Source organism: Macaca fascicularis, chromosome 6 (assembly GCF_037993035.2).
Source record: "Macaca fascicularis isolate 582-1 chromosome 6, T2T-MFA8v1.1".
Lineage (NCBI taxonomy): Eukaryota > Metazoa > Chordata > Mammalia > Primates > Cercopithecidae > Macaca > Macaca fascicularis.
In genome coordinates this window covers 105,411,309-105,427,402 of record NC_088380.1, presented here as the reverse complement: position 1 = coordinate 105,427,402, position 16,094 = coordinate 105,411,309, and the positions used below count along the sequence as shown (strand labels likewise).

At 42.1% G+C, this 16,094-nt stretch overlaps 1 long non-coding RNA gene across 4 annotated transcripts in view; it reads right to left on the bottom strand.

The window, feature by feature from the left end:
• Window positions 1-16,094, bottom strand: part of LOC102121657 (uncharacterized) — a 67,013-nt gene that overhangs the window by 25,737 nt on the left and 25,182 nt on the right. For 2 of the 4 annotated variants that reach the window (XR_012413989.1, XR_012413988.1), the window contains one exon: window positions 894-986. The exons of the other annotated variants lie outside the window; for them this stretch is intronic. This is a non-coding gene — a long non-coding RNA (uncharacterized lncRNA). The remainder of the gene's footprint in view (window positions 1-893; window positions 987-16,094) is intronic. 4 annotated transcript variants of the gene reach the window in all.

The following is a 16,094-nucleotide window of genomic DNA, read 5'->3' as shown; positions in this document are numbered from 1 at the left end:
AATAGCCTAAACCGTTTTTTGTTTTGTTTTGTTTTGTTTTTTTGTTTTGTTTTGTTTGAGACAGAGTCTCTCTGTGTCACCCAGGCTGGAGTGCAGTGGTAGGATCTTGGCTCATTTCAACCTCTGCCTTGTGGGTTCAAGCGATTTTCCTGTCTCAGCCTTCCAAGTTCCAAGTAGCTGGGACTACAGGCATGCACTACCATGCCCAGCTAATTTTTGTATTTTTAGCGGAGACGGGTTTTCACCATATTGGCCAGGCTGGTCTCAAACTCCTGCACTCAAGTGATCTACCCACCGTCAGTCTCCCAAAGTGCTGGGATTACAGGCATGAGCCACTGACCCAGGCCCAATAGTTTAATCTTCATATTTCACACCTGGAAAACTAAAATTGTAGTACTGCTGACTTTTCAAACTGGTACAAAGACTTCTATTAGGCAATGTCTAAAAAGTGCTCTAATCACCTTAGAAGAAAATTATGCACTCTACAAATCACAGACTTGGGAGGTATTGTTAGAAGTAACCTGCTCCAACTCTGCAATATATGAATCAAGAATCATTTGTATGATGCAGTGAATTAAGATGGGTACCCTGGGCATTTAGTTTGAAAGGTCAACAAAATGCAACTTGTTAGAACAATTTTAGCTCTGTAGCCTATGTCTACCATTTATGCTAAAATAAGTGTTTTATTATACACAGTGACAAATTCTTCCATCTCTTCAGCTCTCTTCACCAATGCAATGTGTACTGGGTAATATCTCCCTCAGTTAGTTTAGGCCATCTCTGGCTCTTCTGGAATATTCTGTCCCTCTCAGGGCTGCATTTGATATGCATTTTAAAGGTACTTTGCCTATAATTTAAAAGATAGCAGGATGGGGCTGGGTGCGGTGGCTTACGCCTGTAATCCCAACAGTTTGGGAGGCCACTGCAGGCAGATCACTTGCGGTTAGGAGTTCGAAACCAGCCTGGCCAACGTGGTGAAATCTCACCTGTAATAAAAACACAAAAATTAGTCAAGTGTGATGGCAGGCCCTTGTAATCCCAGCTATTTGGGAGGCTGTGGCACAAGAATCACTTGAATCTGGGAGGAGGAGGTTTCAGAGAGCCAAGACTGCACCACTGCAGTCCAGCCTGGGTAACAAAGGGAGACTGTCTCAAAATAAATAAATAAATAAATAAGATAGCAGGATGGGCACAGTGGCTCAAGCTTATAATTCCAACACTTTGGGAGGCCAAGGTGAGAGTATCAACTGAGTTCAGGAGTTTAAGACCAGCCTGGACAACATGATAAGACCCCATCTCTATAGCAATTTAAAAAATTAGCCGAGAGTGGTGGCATAAGCCTGTGGTCCCAGCTACTCAGGAAGCTGAAGTGGAAGGATCACCTGAGCCCAAGGGGTAGAGGCTGCTGTGTTTGCACCACTCACTCTAGCCGGGGCAACAGAGTGAGACCCTGTCTCAATCAATCAGTCAGTAATAAATAAATATAAAATGATAGCAGCTAGCAGTCAGGAGAGGCAGTAAGGGAGATTTCCCAAAATATGAAGTTCTCAAGATTCTAACCTCAGGATAGATTCTGAAACCCTAAGAGATTTTAGAAATTCTCAAAAGGTAGTTTTGCTAACACACAGCCACTTATAATCCACATTGTCTTTTCTCCGTTGGGGTGCAAGGCCTTAATTAACAATATTTAACTTAAACAGTCTCATAGTGCTACAACCAAGGGAACTCCTGAGCTACTTCCTGTTTCCAAGTCCCTGACCAAGCCACTCTTGAACTGCTCCATCCCCCAAAACAAACAAATTCTTTTAGTTAATATTTAAACTCTGTTCATTTGAGCTTTATTCCATTGACCCTAATGCTTTAACTTCTGCTAAAATAAAAATGCTCTTTGTACTATTATTAATTATTTATGCTCTACTGTGATGGAAGAATTCAAACAATTTTGATAGGTGACTGCTTAAGCCTCTGAGAGTGAATTAACTGTATTGATCTCTTTGAGAATAAATTAACTATTATTGCTCATTGCTCATTTACATGTATAAGCTCTGGACTGGATACATTTTTTAAGACACTTAATATTTTAAGGCACTTATTGTGAGACTTTATATATACATATATAAATATATACATATATACACATATGTATGTATGTATGTGTTTTTAAGTCTCACAATAATTCTACCAAGTAGGCATTCTTTTTTGGAAATGGAGTCTGGCTCTGTCTCCCAGGCTGGAGTGCAGCAGCACCATCTCTGCTCACTGCAACCTCCTTCTCCCGGGTTCCAGTGATTCTCCTACCTCAGCCTCCCGAGTAGCTGGGATTACAGGTGTGTGCCACCACACCTAGCTAATTTTTGTATTTTTCATAGAGACAGGGTTTCACCATGTTGACCAGGCTGGTCTTGAACTCCTGACCTCAGGTGATCAGCCCGCCTTGGCTTCCCAAAGTGCTGGGATTATAGGTGTGAGCCACCATGCCCAGCCCAAGTAGGCATTCTTATCTCTATCTTATGAAAGAGAAAACTGAGGTTCAGAAGTTGTGAAAAGTTTACACCACCTGTAAGTGACAGCCAGAAACTAAACTCATTTGTGTCTATCAGATGCCAAAGCAGGGGTCACAATTTTGCCTGGATTCAAAATGACATATGCAGGTTCTTATTCTAGATGGTAGCAGGAAGACAGTAGATGGCTGAGAACCAGAGACCCAGGAGAAGACTGGGGCGTGGTAGAGGAAACACAAGAATAAAAGAAAACTGTGGCCAGGCATAGTGGCCATGCCTATGATCCCAGAGCTCGGGGAGGTCCAGATGGGAGGATCACTTGAGGCGAAAAGTATGAGGCCAGCCTGGGCAACATAGTGAGGCTCTGTCTCTACAAAAAATTTAGAAACTTAGTTGGGCATGGTAGCACCTGTAATCCAAGCTACTCAGGAGGCCGACATGGGAGGATTGCTTGAGCCCAGGAGTTCAAGGCTTCAGTGAGCTGTGATCGGGCCACTGTACTCCAACATGGGTGACAGAGTGGGATCCTGTCTCTAAAATTAATTAATAAATTAATTAAAATGGAATGAGAGTAGCAAAACATGAGGAAAAGTACATCTACTCAGTTAAGAACATTTATTGAGTACTTAAAAGAAGACACTACTAAATCCTGGCACAAATATGTGTGTATGTATATATTAATATATACATCTTTGTGTATATACATATATAAATATAAAAATATTTGTGTGTGTATATATAAATATATGTTAATACTTAATATATATTTGCTATTTAAGATAAAATACATAGATGTTCTTTAAAAAATATAGACAACAAGCTGGACACATTGGCATTAGCCTGTAGACCCCACTATTAGGGAAGCTGAGGAAAAGGGATCATTTGAGGCCAGTAGTTTGAGGCTGAGGCTGTTGCATACTATGATCATGCCTGTGAATAGCTATCATACTCCAGCCTGGGCAACATAGCAAGACCCCATCTCTAAATATAAAACTAAAAAGAGAAATGGTAGCATACAATATAAGCTGTTTATTCTACATCTTGCTTTTCTTCTTAACATTTGTTATGTTAGTAAATATAGCACTATCTCAGTCATCCCAATGTCTACATAACATTCCATTGTACTGATGTACCATAGGTTATTTAAACAGTTCCTTTTTCATGGACATTTAGGTTGTTTACAATATTTTAGGATTAGATATGTGTTGCAATGACTATCCTTGTGCACATATGATTTTGCAAGTGCAAGCCTATTTATAGGGTAAATGTAGAGATGTGGAATTGCTGAGATGAAGAATATGTACATATGTATATATTTAATTTTGACATGCATTGCCAAAATGCTCTCCATAGAGGTATTCCCAACTCACATTCCCAGCAGCAATATATGAGAGTTTCTATTTCCCCACGCAACACCATTTGAATTTAGCCATTCTGTAGGTGGAATACAGTGTTTCTACAGTTTTTATTTGAATTGCCAATATTTCAAATACAGAGTATTTCATTTAAAGAAAAGGATTTCCAACTTCTCTTGAAAAATCTGAAATGTAGCAACTCTGAATCCACTTTCCACTGCTGAATAGTGACTACCTTCCTTAGGCAAGGTATATGCAGTCAATATTGTCCTTCCTCCACACACACACAATTCCATATTCATCCTGACACTGAAGCCAAGAGCCAGTTGTTATTCATCATTTTCCAATGCAGCCCCATTTACTAATCTATATTACCTTACTCGCTTCAGATATTTGAATTTTCAGCCAGTCTGAAGAGAAATTAATAATAAAAGAGAAAACAAATGAAAAAGAAGTAGAATAGATAGAATAGTGAGTGAATATGAAAGAAAGATATGTTAACATAGTTCATGAGTAACAAATTTAAGGTTCTTCTGGTCTCCCATCCTCTTGGAATTTATCAAGTTATATCCACAAACTTAATACAACTTTGAATAACTTTATGTCTCTGGCACAAACATGCCAGAGTAATGTCTTGAGAATCTTGAGGACGACTCTGGTTGTGAATCTAATTTTAGCAATGACCTTGGCCCTGACCTTCTAGAAGGCAAATACCTTCCATATATTCAGGTAAAGAAAGCATCACATTCCTTTATTTCCTTATATCAAATTAAATTTGGAGTTATGCCCACACTCACTATGGAATTAAAACAGTAGATATTAGTTATCATGGGGAGGCAAGAGAGAAGGGTCTCCCTGGGATAGATGAATGCTGCCCTGATAACTTGGAGAAGAACTCTAGTCTGTGCTCTATCATCTTCTAAACCTGTGATGTTCATAGAAGACCAGCAGCTCATTCCCTTCATGGCGGTTATGGGCACTGGAAGCTTTCACCATGATTCTCAAAGCGACAGCATCCATGCGCTTTCTGGAAGAGTCCCCCTACCTACACCCTTGGCTCCACAAGGGGTAATGTGCACCCTCAGTCACCACACCACTGGGAAGCTACCTGGTGAAGATAAGCCACATTTATCTGTTCAACTCCAAAATCCAGTTTTGGTCCTTTCCTCCTCTGAGATAATCCAGTTTACTTTTCTCCTGTCTAAGCAGAGGTGGAAAGAGAAGTTCTAACTCAGGCCTTTAAAAACAAATTGCTGGCCATTCCTCTCTTGTTTGGGGAAAGGAGATGCTTTACTCTTCCCTTTTCAATTAACAGTAGGGAAAAAACGCCGCTTTAGATTTTGTTTTCTTAATAACATTTAGTCTGCTACTTAAGAGGGAAAGTTCTGCAAATTCTGCCATTTAAGAGGAGATTAGAAAGCCAGGTATGGTGGCTCATGCCTGTAATCCCAGCACTTTGGGAGGCTGAGGATGGAGGATCATTTGGGCTAGCAGTGACCAGCCTGGGCAACATAGCAAGACCTCATCTCTACTAAAAAATAAAAGAAACAGTTTTTAAATAAAGGGCAATTAGATCTACTCTAGATTGAACCATATAAGAGATTTGCTCCTAGATTAACCAGGCCAAACTAGATAATAATTAAATTCCATAAACGAACCCAACTATTAAAATGTCTCTGAGATCTTTTTCTACACAATTACTTACAGAAATACGTCTGGTCTGGATCTGAATCCCACCATCATAGGGTATTAGCCATGTACTAATCTCTTCAATGTTGACCTGTCATTTAACCCATTTCCTCCATGAATCTGAAATGATCTCTTTGGAGTACAAAGAGAGTTATATTTATTATTCTCAAGCTTTCAGTTGAAGGGAAGGATGGAGGAGGTGAGAGAGGACAGTCAGATTCAGATTCAATTAAATTTGAAAGCAGATACGAAAGTTAGACTAAATCATCATTCATACAGATTTACCTTATTCCCCTACTGACACACGGCCAAACAAATATGTATCTGAATATGTCTTTCTTTCTTGTAATAAACTTAGCTAGAGGGAAATAAGTACCATTGCAAAGAATAGAGACATATGAAGCAGTTTTCCTGCCTATATAAGATCTCAGTATTTCATCACAATCAGAAAATTTGCTCATTGTCTGTTTCTTTCAATATTTTGTAACTTTTCTAATAAATCTGAAATGTTTAGCAGAGTGTCTTACCATGCACCTATAATCCCACCTATCTGGGGGGGCTGAGGAGTAAGGATGGCTTGAGACCAGGAGTTTGAATACAGTTTTGACAATATAGCAAGACCCTGTTTCTAAATACTTAATAATAACACTCTGAAATTTTTTAGACAAAAATAAGGTGTTTCCAGTGACTAAAAATATATAAAGTTCTACATCTAAATGAGTTTTAGTAACAAAACGAGTTGACTTGCCAAAGTCCCCCCTGTGACTGTTTAAGAGATGAATGTAGAGAGCAGGAATCCTGACTGTTTCATGTGGGAGAAGGGTCAAGCCTCTATAAAAGCTCTGTACCTTGCCCTGTCAAGTGTGTGCTTGCCTCCAGAATTCAAACTTTGGAAATACAATTAAGCAATTAGGTTGGATTTGCACTGATAGAGTTTTGTTTTGTCTTTGTTTTTCTTTATAGAAACAGGGTCTCGTTCTGTTGTGCAGGCTGCAGTGGAGTGGCATGATCATAGCTCACTGCTGCCTGGAACTCCTGGGCTCAAGTGATCCTCTCACCTCAGCCTCCCCAGTAGCTATGACTACAGGCAGATGCCACCATGCCTGGCCCCTGACAGAAACTTTCAGAAGGCATTTAGTATTATGATGAGAGGCTTTTGCACTGATTTCATGCAAAATGGCAACAGATAATTTGTACAGAGAACAGTTTTCCAGAAATAAAGTTGTTCTTAAGTGAGAATGATGTCATACTAAAGCCATATATCAAGGACAAGTGTCCAACATGTGGTCTATGAAAATGAAGTTCATTATAGGTTTTATGTGATGAGTCACCACAGTTACAGTCACTGGACAATATCTTCAGTGTAAATTTCGAATAGACTTTCCAGTTCAGGGAAATTTTTGGCACCTTTTATACATAAAACATTGCAGATTTCTCCATGACCCAGTTTTTTGTTGTTGTTTTGTTTTGTATGGATTCAGCCCAGAGCTTCTCCAGAATTCTCCCAGAGAGAGCAGGGCTTCCCTCCACCATCCCATGTTGCTGCTTCCTCTGTTCTTTTTCTATCTTTTTGACACCATTTGCTTTCTACCTCCCATGTATTCCTCATATCTTACCTGTTTAAAAGTGAAGTTTTAAAACAAAACCAAAAGATAAAGCTTTCCAGTTATTTCAGTGAGAGCTTGCCAAGAGAGTAAGGGAGTTGCATGAGTTCAGTCCTACTTCTTGAACATTTTCAGTGGCTCTTCATCACTTACCTGTATTTTTTAAAATTAATTTCCTCAGCCTAGTATTCAAAGTTCTTTATGCCCCATCCTAGGAGCTCACTCCAAACTTACTCCTACTACTCTCAAATCATTGTTATATAAGAAGTTGCTGGCCAGGTGCAGTGGTTCACGCCTATAATCCCAGCACTTTGGGAAGCCAAGGCAGGCTGTTCACTTCAGGCCAGGAGTTCGAGACCAGCCTGGCCAATATAATAAAATCCCATCTCTAAAAAAAATAAAAATAAAATGTTATGGGTTCAATTGTATTCTTCAATAAACATATGTTGAAGTCCTAACCCCTAGTACCTCAGAATCTTCCCATGTTTGGAAATAGAGTTTTCACGGAGGTAACCAAGTTAAAATGAGGTCATTAAGGTGGAAATTTGGACACAGAGACAGACACGAACAGAAGGAAGATGATGTAAAGGTAGGAAGAATATCATGTGAAGAAGGAGGACTGAAGAGATTCATCTGCAAGCAAAGGAATGCCACAGATTGCCAGCAAACCCAGAAGGTAGGAAGAGGCAAGGAAGGATTCTTCTGAAGCCTTCAGAGGAAGCACGGCCGGGCCAACACCTTGATTTCTGATTTCTAAACTGTGAGACAATACTCTTCTACTGTTTTAAACCACCCAGCTCTCCAGTACTTTTTGTTGTTACAGCAAACTTAGGAAACTAATACAACTGCCACATTTTAAGCTTCTGTTGATGTTATTTCTTCTGCTTCTATTTCTCCCCTTTTTGCTCTTTAAAAAAAAATTCTATTCATTTTTAGAAGCCCAGTCACATCTTACTTTCCTCTGTTGCTACCGTCTCTTTTAAAAACTGGGCCAGGCATGGTGGCTCACACCTGTAATCCCAGCACTTTGGGAGGCTGAGATGGGCAGATCACTTGAGGTCAGGAATTCCAGAACAGCCTGGTCAACATGGTGAAACCTTGTCTCTACTGAAAAATACAAAAAAAAAAAAAAAAATTAGCTGGGAGTGGTCATGGGCACCTGTAATTCCAGCTACTCAGGAGGCTGAGGCAGGAGAATCGCTTGAACCCCGGAGGCAGAGGTTGCAGCAGTGAGCAGAGATCTAGCCACTACACTTCAGCCTAGGCAACAGAGTGAGACTCCATCTTAAAAAATAATAATAAAAAGTAAAAATAATTATTCCTTGAAATTTGAACTCCTATATCATTTTTGTATTCTTAGTATCAATAATTTGTTATATTCTGTGGGTTATGAGGTTTAAAAAGCAATACATATCCTTGTATGTATATATTCTCTTCCTCAATCTAGGCTTTAAATAAGAATATGTCTTATCTGTTGATATTTAATAGGTTAGCAATGATGTAGATATAAGTACTCAATAAATATTTTTAGTGACATTATACTGTTATCTCCTAATTGATAAATACACTTGAATAATTTAAAATAAAAAACAATAATGACTTTCATTATTAGAAAGATGATCTAATTTTAATTAATCTTAATTATATAAATAATATATATGATGGTACAGCATTTTTCTCTCAATCATCTTTATATGTTATGAGGTTTAAAAAGCAAACTTAATCTATTCATTCAATTTCATATTCCACTTTATTTATTTATTTATTTTGAGACGGAGTCTCGCTCTGTAGCCCAGGCTGGAGTGCAGTGGCTGGATCTCAGCTCACTGCAAGCTCCGCCTCCCGGGTTCATGCCATTCTCCTGCCTCAGCCTCCCGAGCAGCTGGGACTACAGGCGCCCGCCACCTCGCCCGGCTAGTTTTTTTGTATTTTTTAGTAGAGACGGGGTTTCACCGGGTTAGCAAGGATGGTCTCAATCTCCTGACCTCGTGATCTGCCCGTCTCGGCCTCCCAAAGTGCTGGGATTACTGGCTTGAGCCACTGCGCCCGGCCCACTTTATTGATTTAATATATGACCATAGAAATATTTTTTCTACTTTTGTATGTTTATGAGTTGTTTAATAAACAATACTGAAATCATAATATGCATTCACTATCTTGTTCCACTTTATTCATTTAATATTGTATTCTGAGAAAGTTATATATTAACCAGTTATTCAAAAGCATCATTTTATTGGTTATATAACATTTTATTCATATAGGTACACCATAATTTATTTAACAGTTCTCTTTATGGTCATTTAAATGGTTGTAATATTTACTCTTATAATTTCATAAATATTATCTTTGCTCATATATCCTTGATAGTATCTGATATAGTTTGGATATTTGTCCCTCCAAATGTCATGTTGAAATATAATCCCCAATGTTAGAGGTGGGGCCTGGTGAGATGTGTTTGGGTCATGGGGGTGGACCCGTCATGCCATGTACTGTACTTATGATATTAAGTGAATTCTAGTGAAATACGGTTGTTTAAAAGTATGTGGCACCTCCCCAACCTCTTTCTTGCTCCCACTCTCACCATGTGAGATGCCAGCACCCCTTTGCCTTCCACAATGATTGTAAGTTTCCTGTGGACCTCACCAGAAGCAGATATTAGCACCATGCTTCTTGTATGGTCTGTAGTGTACAGTGAACCAATTAAACTTCTTTTCTTTATAAATTACCCAGTCTCAGGTAAATTTTTATAGCAATACAAAACTAATAAAATTGGTATCAAAAGTAGGGTGTTGGCTGGGTGCAGTGGCTCACAACTGTAATTCCAACACTTTGGGAGGCTGAGGCAGGTGGATCACCTGAGGTCAGCAGTTCAAGACCAGCCTGACCAACATGGTGAAACCCCATCTCTACCAAAAATACAAAAATTAGCCAGGTGTGGTGGTAGGTACCTGTAATCCCAGCTACTCGGGAAGCTAAAGCAGGAGGATTGCTTGAGACCGGGAGGCAGAGGTTGCAGTGAGCTGAGATCGTGCCACTGCACTCCAGCCTGGGTAACAGATTGAGACTCTGTCTCAAAAAAACAACAAAAAAAGTATGATGTTGCTTTAAAGATACCTGAAAATGTTAAAGCAGCTTTGGAACTGGGTAACAGGCAGAGGTTGAAGATCTCAGAAGAAGACAAGAAGACAAGCGAAAGTTTGGAACTTCTTAGAGACTTGTACAGTAGTTATGACCAAAGTGCTGATAGAAATATAAACAGTGAAGACTAAGCTAACGAGGCCTCAGATGAAAATAAGGAATTTATTTGGAACTGGAATAAAGGTAACCCATGTTACTCCTTAACAAAGAACTTTGCTGCATTGTGTTCATGCCCTAGGGATCTATGGAAGTTTGAACTTAAGAGTGATGACTTAGGGTATCTGGCAGAAGAAATTTGTCAGGCCTCTGAGCCCAAGCTAAGCCATCGTATCCCTTGTGACCTGCATGCATACATCCAGATGGCCTGAAGCAACTGAAGAACCACAAAAGAAGTGAAAATAGCCTTAACTGATGACATTCCACCATTGTGATTGGTTTCTTCCCCACCCTAACTGATCAATGTACTTTGTCATCTCCCCCACCCTTAAGAAGGTTCTTTGTAATTCTCCCAACCCTTGAGAATGAACTTCGTGAGATCCACCCCTGCCCGCAAAACATTGCTCCTAACTCCACTGCCTATCCCAAAACCTGTAAGAACTAATAATAATCCACCACCCTTTGCTGACTCTCTTTTCGGACTCAGCCTGCCTGCACCCAGGTGAAATAAACAGCCTTGTTGCTCACACAAAACATGTTTGGCGGTCTCTTCACATGGATGTGTGAGACATTTGGTGCCGAAGACCCGGGTCAGTGGGACTCTTTCGGGAGACCAGCCCCTGTCCTCACCCTCCCTCCGTGAAGAGATCCACCTACGATCTGGAGTCCTCAGACCAACCAGCCCAAGGAACATCACACTGATTTTAAATCAGGTAAGCGGCCTCTTTTTACTCTCTTCTCCAACCTGTCTCACTATCCTTCAACCACTTTCTCCTTTCAATCATGGAGCCACCCTTCAATCTCCCCCTTCTCTTAATTTCAATTCCTTTCATTTTCTGGTAGAGACAAAGGAGACACATTTTATCCATGGACCCAAAACTCCAGAGCCGGTCATGCACTCAGGAAGGCAGCTTTCCCTAGGTGTTTAATCATTGTGGGGACGCCTGCCTGATTATTCACTCATGTTTCAGAGGTGTCTGACCACCGGGGATGCCTGTCTTGGTCTTTCACCCTTAGAAGTAAGCACTGCTTTTCTGCGGGGCAAGCACCCCCGACCCCTTCTCCCCATGTCTCTACCCCTTCTCCACTTTCCTGGGGGGCAAGCACCCCCCACCCTTTCTCTCCATATCTCCATCCCTTCTCCCCGTGTCTCTACCCCTTCTCCACTTTCCTGGAGGGCAAGTACCCCCCCACCCTTTCTCTCCATATCCCCATCCCTTCTCTCCGTGTCTCTACCCTTCTCTTTAAACTTACCTCCTTCATTATATGCAACCTTCCACCCTCCATTGCCCCTTCTTCTCCCTTATCCTGTATTCTCAAGAACTTAAAACCTCTTCAACTCTCGCCTGACCCAAAACTTAAACGCCTTATTTTCTTCTGCAATACCACTTGGCCCCAATACAAACTTGATAATGGTTCTAAATGGCCAGAAAACAGCACTTTTGATTTCTCCATCTTACAAGATCTAGATCATTTTTGTCAAAAAATAGGCAAATGGTCTGAGGTGCCTGACGTCCAGGCATTCTTTTACACATTGGTCCCTCCCTAGTCTCTGCTCCCAATGCAACTCGTCCCAAATCTTTCTTCTTTCTCTCCTGTCTGTTCCTTCAGTCTCCGCCCCAAGCTCTGAGTCTTGTGAATCTTCCTTTTCTATGGACCTATTTGACTTCTCACCTCCTCCCCAGACTGCTCTTCTTCAGGTCGCTTTCCGCCAGGCTGAATCAGGCTCCAACTCTTCTTCAGCCTCTGCTCCCCCACCCTATAACCCTTCTATTATCTCCCCTCTCTACACCCGGTCTGGCTTACAGTTTCATTCCGCGACTAGCCCTCCCACACCTGCCCAACAATTTCCTCTTAAAGAGGTGGCTGGAGCTAAAGGCATAGTCAAGGTTAATGCTCCTTTTTTCTTAATCTGACCTCTCCCAAATCAGTGAGCATTTAGGCTCTTTTTCATTAAATATACAAACCCGCTCAGTTCATGGCCCGTTTGGCAACAACCCTTACACGCTTTACTGTCCTAGACCCTAGAGGAAGGCCATCTTATTCTCAATATGCATTTTATCATCCAGTCTGCTTCTGACATTAGAAAAAGCTCCAAAAAATTAGATTCTGGCCCTCAAACCCCACAACAGGACTTAATTAACCTCGCCTTCAAGGTGTACAGTAATAGAGTAGAGGCAGCCAAGTAGCAATGTATTTCTGAGTTGCAATTCCTTGCCTCCCCTGCGAGACAAACCCCAGCCACATCTCTAGCACACAAGAACTCGAAACACCTGAACCACAGCTGCCAGGCGTTCCTCCAGGACCTCTTCCCCCAGGAGCTTGCTACAAGTGCCAGAAATCTGGCCACTGGGTCAAGGAATGTCTGCAGCCCAGGATTCCTCCTAAGCCACGTCCCATCTGTGCGGGACCCCACTAGAAATCGGACTGTTCAACTCACCTAGCAGCCACTCCCAGAGCCCCTGGAGCTCTGGCCCAAAGCTCTCTGACTGACTCCTTCTCAGATCTACTCAGCTTAGTGGTTAAAGACTGATGCTGCCCCATCGCCTCAGAAGCCCCCTGGACCATCACGGATGCCGAGCTTTGGGTAACTCTTACAGTGAAGGGTAAGTCCATCCCCTTCTTAATCAATACGGTGGCTACCCACTCCTCATTACCTTCTTTTCAAGGACCTGTTTCCCTTGCCCCCATAACTGTTCTGGGTATTGATGGCCAGGCTTCTAAACCTCTTAAAAACTCCCCCACTCTGGTGCCAATTTGGACAACATTCTTTTATGCACTCTTTTTTAGTTATCCCCACCTGCTCAGCTCCCTTATCAGGTCAAGACATTTTAACTAAATATTCCTGGGCTACAGCCACATCTCATTGCCGCCTTTTGCCCCAGTTCAAAGCCTCCTTCGCATCCTCCTCTCATATCCCCCCACCTTAACCCACAAGTATAGGATACCTCTACTCCCTCTTTGGCGACAAATGATGCACCCCTTACCATCCCATTAAAACCTAATCACCCTTACCCCGCTCAATGCCAATAGCCCATCCCACAGCACACTTTAAAAGGATTAAAGCCTGTTATCACTTGCCTGTTACAGCATGACCTTTTAAAGTCTATAAACTCTCCTTACAATTCCCCCATTTTACCTGTTCGAAAACCGGACAAGTCTTACAGCTTAGTTCAGGATCTGCGCCTTATCAACCAAATCGTTTTGCCTGTCCACCCTGTGGTGCCAAACCCATATACTTTCCTGTCCTCAGTACCTCCCTCCACAACCCATTGTTCTGTTCTGGATCTCAAACATGCTTTCTTCACTATTCCTTTGCAACCTTCATCCCAGTCTCTCTTCGCTTTCACTTGAACTGACCCTGACACCCATCAAGCTCAGCAAATTACCTGGGCTGTACTGATGCAAGGCTTCACAGACAGCCCCCATTACTTAGGTCAAGCCCAAATTTCTTCCTCATCTGTTACCTATCTCGGCATAATTCTCATGAAAACACACATGCTCTCCTTGCTGATTGTGTCCAGCTAATCTCCCAAACCCCAATCCCTTCTACAAAACAACAACTCCTTTCCTTCCTAGTCAGGGTTAGATACTTCCGCCTTTGGATACCTAGTTTTACCATCCTGACTAAACCATTATGTAAACTCACAAAAGCAAACCTAGCTGACCCCATAGATCCTAAACCCTTTTGCCACTCCTCTTTCTGTTCCTTAAAAACAGCCCTAGAAGCTGCCCCCATGCTGGCTCTCTCTAACTCATCCCAACCCTTTTCATTACACAGCCAAAGAACAGGGCTGTGCGGTCAAAATTCTTACACAAGAGCCAGGACCGTGCCCTGTAGCCTTTCTGTCCCAACAACTTGACCTACTGTTTTAGGCTGGCCTCCACCCCCATGACTGTATCTCTCTGATCCACCTGACATTCACTCCATTTCCCTGTATTTCCTTCTTTCATGTTCCTCACCCTGATCACACTTGGTTTATTGATGGCAGTTCCACCAGGCCTAATTGCCACACACCAGCAAAGGCAGGCTATGATATAGTATCTCCCACATCTATCATTCAGGTTACCACTCTGCCCCCCTCCACTACCTCTCAGCAAGCCGAACTCATTGCCTCAACTTGAGCCTTCACTCTTGCAAAGGAATTATGTGCCAATATTTATACTGACTCTAAATATGCCTTCCATATCCTGCACCACCATGCTGTTATATGAGCAGAAAGAAATGTCCTCACTATGCAAGGGTCTTCCATCATTAATGCCCCTTTAATAAAAACTCTTCTCAAGGCCGCTTTACTTCCAAAGGAAGCTGGAGTCATTCGCTGCAAGGGCCATCAAAAGGCATCAGATCCCATTGCTCAGAGCAACGCTTGTGCTGATAAGCCAGCCAAAAAGCAGCTAGCATTCCAACTTCTATCCCTCATGGCAGTTTTTCTCCTTCTCATCTGGCCACTCCCACCTCCTCCGCACTGAAACATCCACCTATCAGTCTCTTCCCACACAAGGAAAATGGTTCTTGGACCAAGGAAAATATCTCCTTCCAGTCTCATAGGCCCTTTCTATTCTGTTTTCATTTCATAACCTCTTCCATGTAGGTTACAAGTCGCTAGCCCGCCCCTTAGAACCTCTCATTTTCTTTCCATCGTGGAAATCTATCCTCAAGGAAATCACTTCTCAGTTGTTCTATCTGCTATTCTACTACTCCTCAGGGATTGTACAGGCCCCTTCCCTACACATTAAGCTCAGGGATTTGCTCCCACCCAGGACTGGCAAATTGACTTTATGCCTCGAGTCAGGAAACTAAAATACCTCTTGGTCTGGGTAGACACTTTCACTGGATAGGTAGAGGCCTTTTCCACAGGGTCTGAGAAGGCCACCGTGGTCATTTCTTCCCTTCTGTCAGACATAATTCCTCAGTTTGGCCTTCCCACCTCTATACAATCTGATAATGGACCAGCCTTTATTAGTCAAATCACCCAAGCAGTTTCTCAGGCTCTTGGTATTTAGTGGCTCCTGGTTTTACCTCAAATCGCCACACTTAAGTCTCTCCTGAAGTGGATGGAAGATCTTCAGTGGCAAGGTACCCTCCGATATTTTCACCCTGATGAAGTCCTATTCTTTACTTTTATACTCACTCTTATTCTGGTTCTCGTTCTTATGCCACTCTCTACTTCTCCCCAGCTATCTCCACCACACTATCAATCTCACTGTCTCCTAGCCGTTTCTAATCCTTCTTTAACAAATAGTTCCTGGCTTTGCATTTCTCTTTCCTACAAAATCACCAAGGCCTCGACCTACTCACTGCTAAAAAAAAGAGGACTCTGTATATTTTTAAATGAAGAGTGTTGTCTTGGCCGGGCGCGGTGGCTCAAGCCTGTAATCCCAGCACTTTGGGAGGCCGAGACGGGCGGATCACGAGGTCAGGAGATCGAGACCATCCTGGCTAATATGGTGAAACCCCGTCTCTACTAAAAAAAAAATACAAAAAACTAGCCGGGCGAGGTGGTGGGCGCCTGTAGTCCCAGCTACTCGGGAGGCTGAGGCAGGAGAATGGCGTAAACCCGGGAGGCAGAGCTTGCAGTGAGCTGAGATCCGGCCACTGCACTCCAGCCTGGGCGACAAAGCGAGACTCCGTCTCAAAAAAAAAAAAA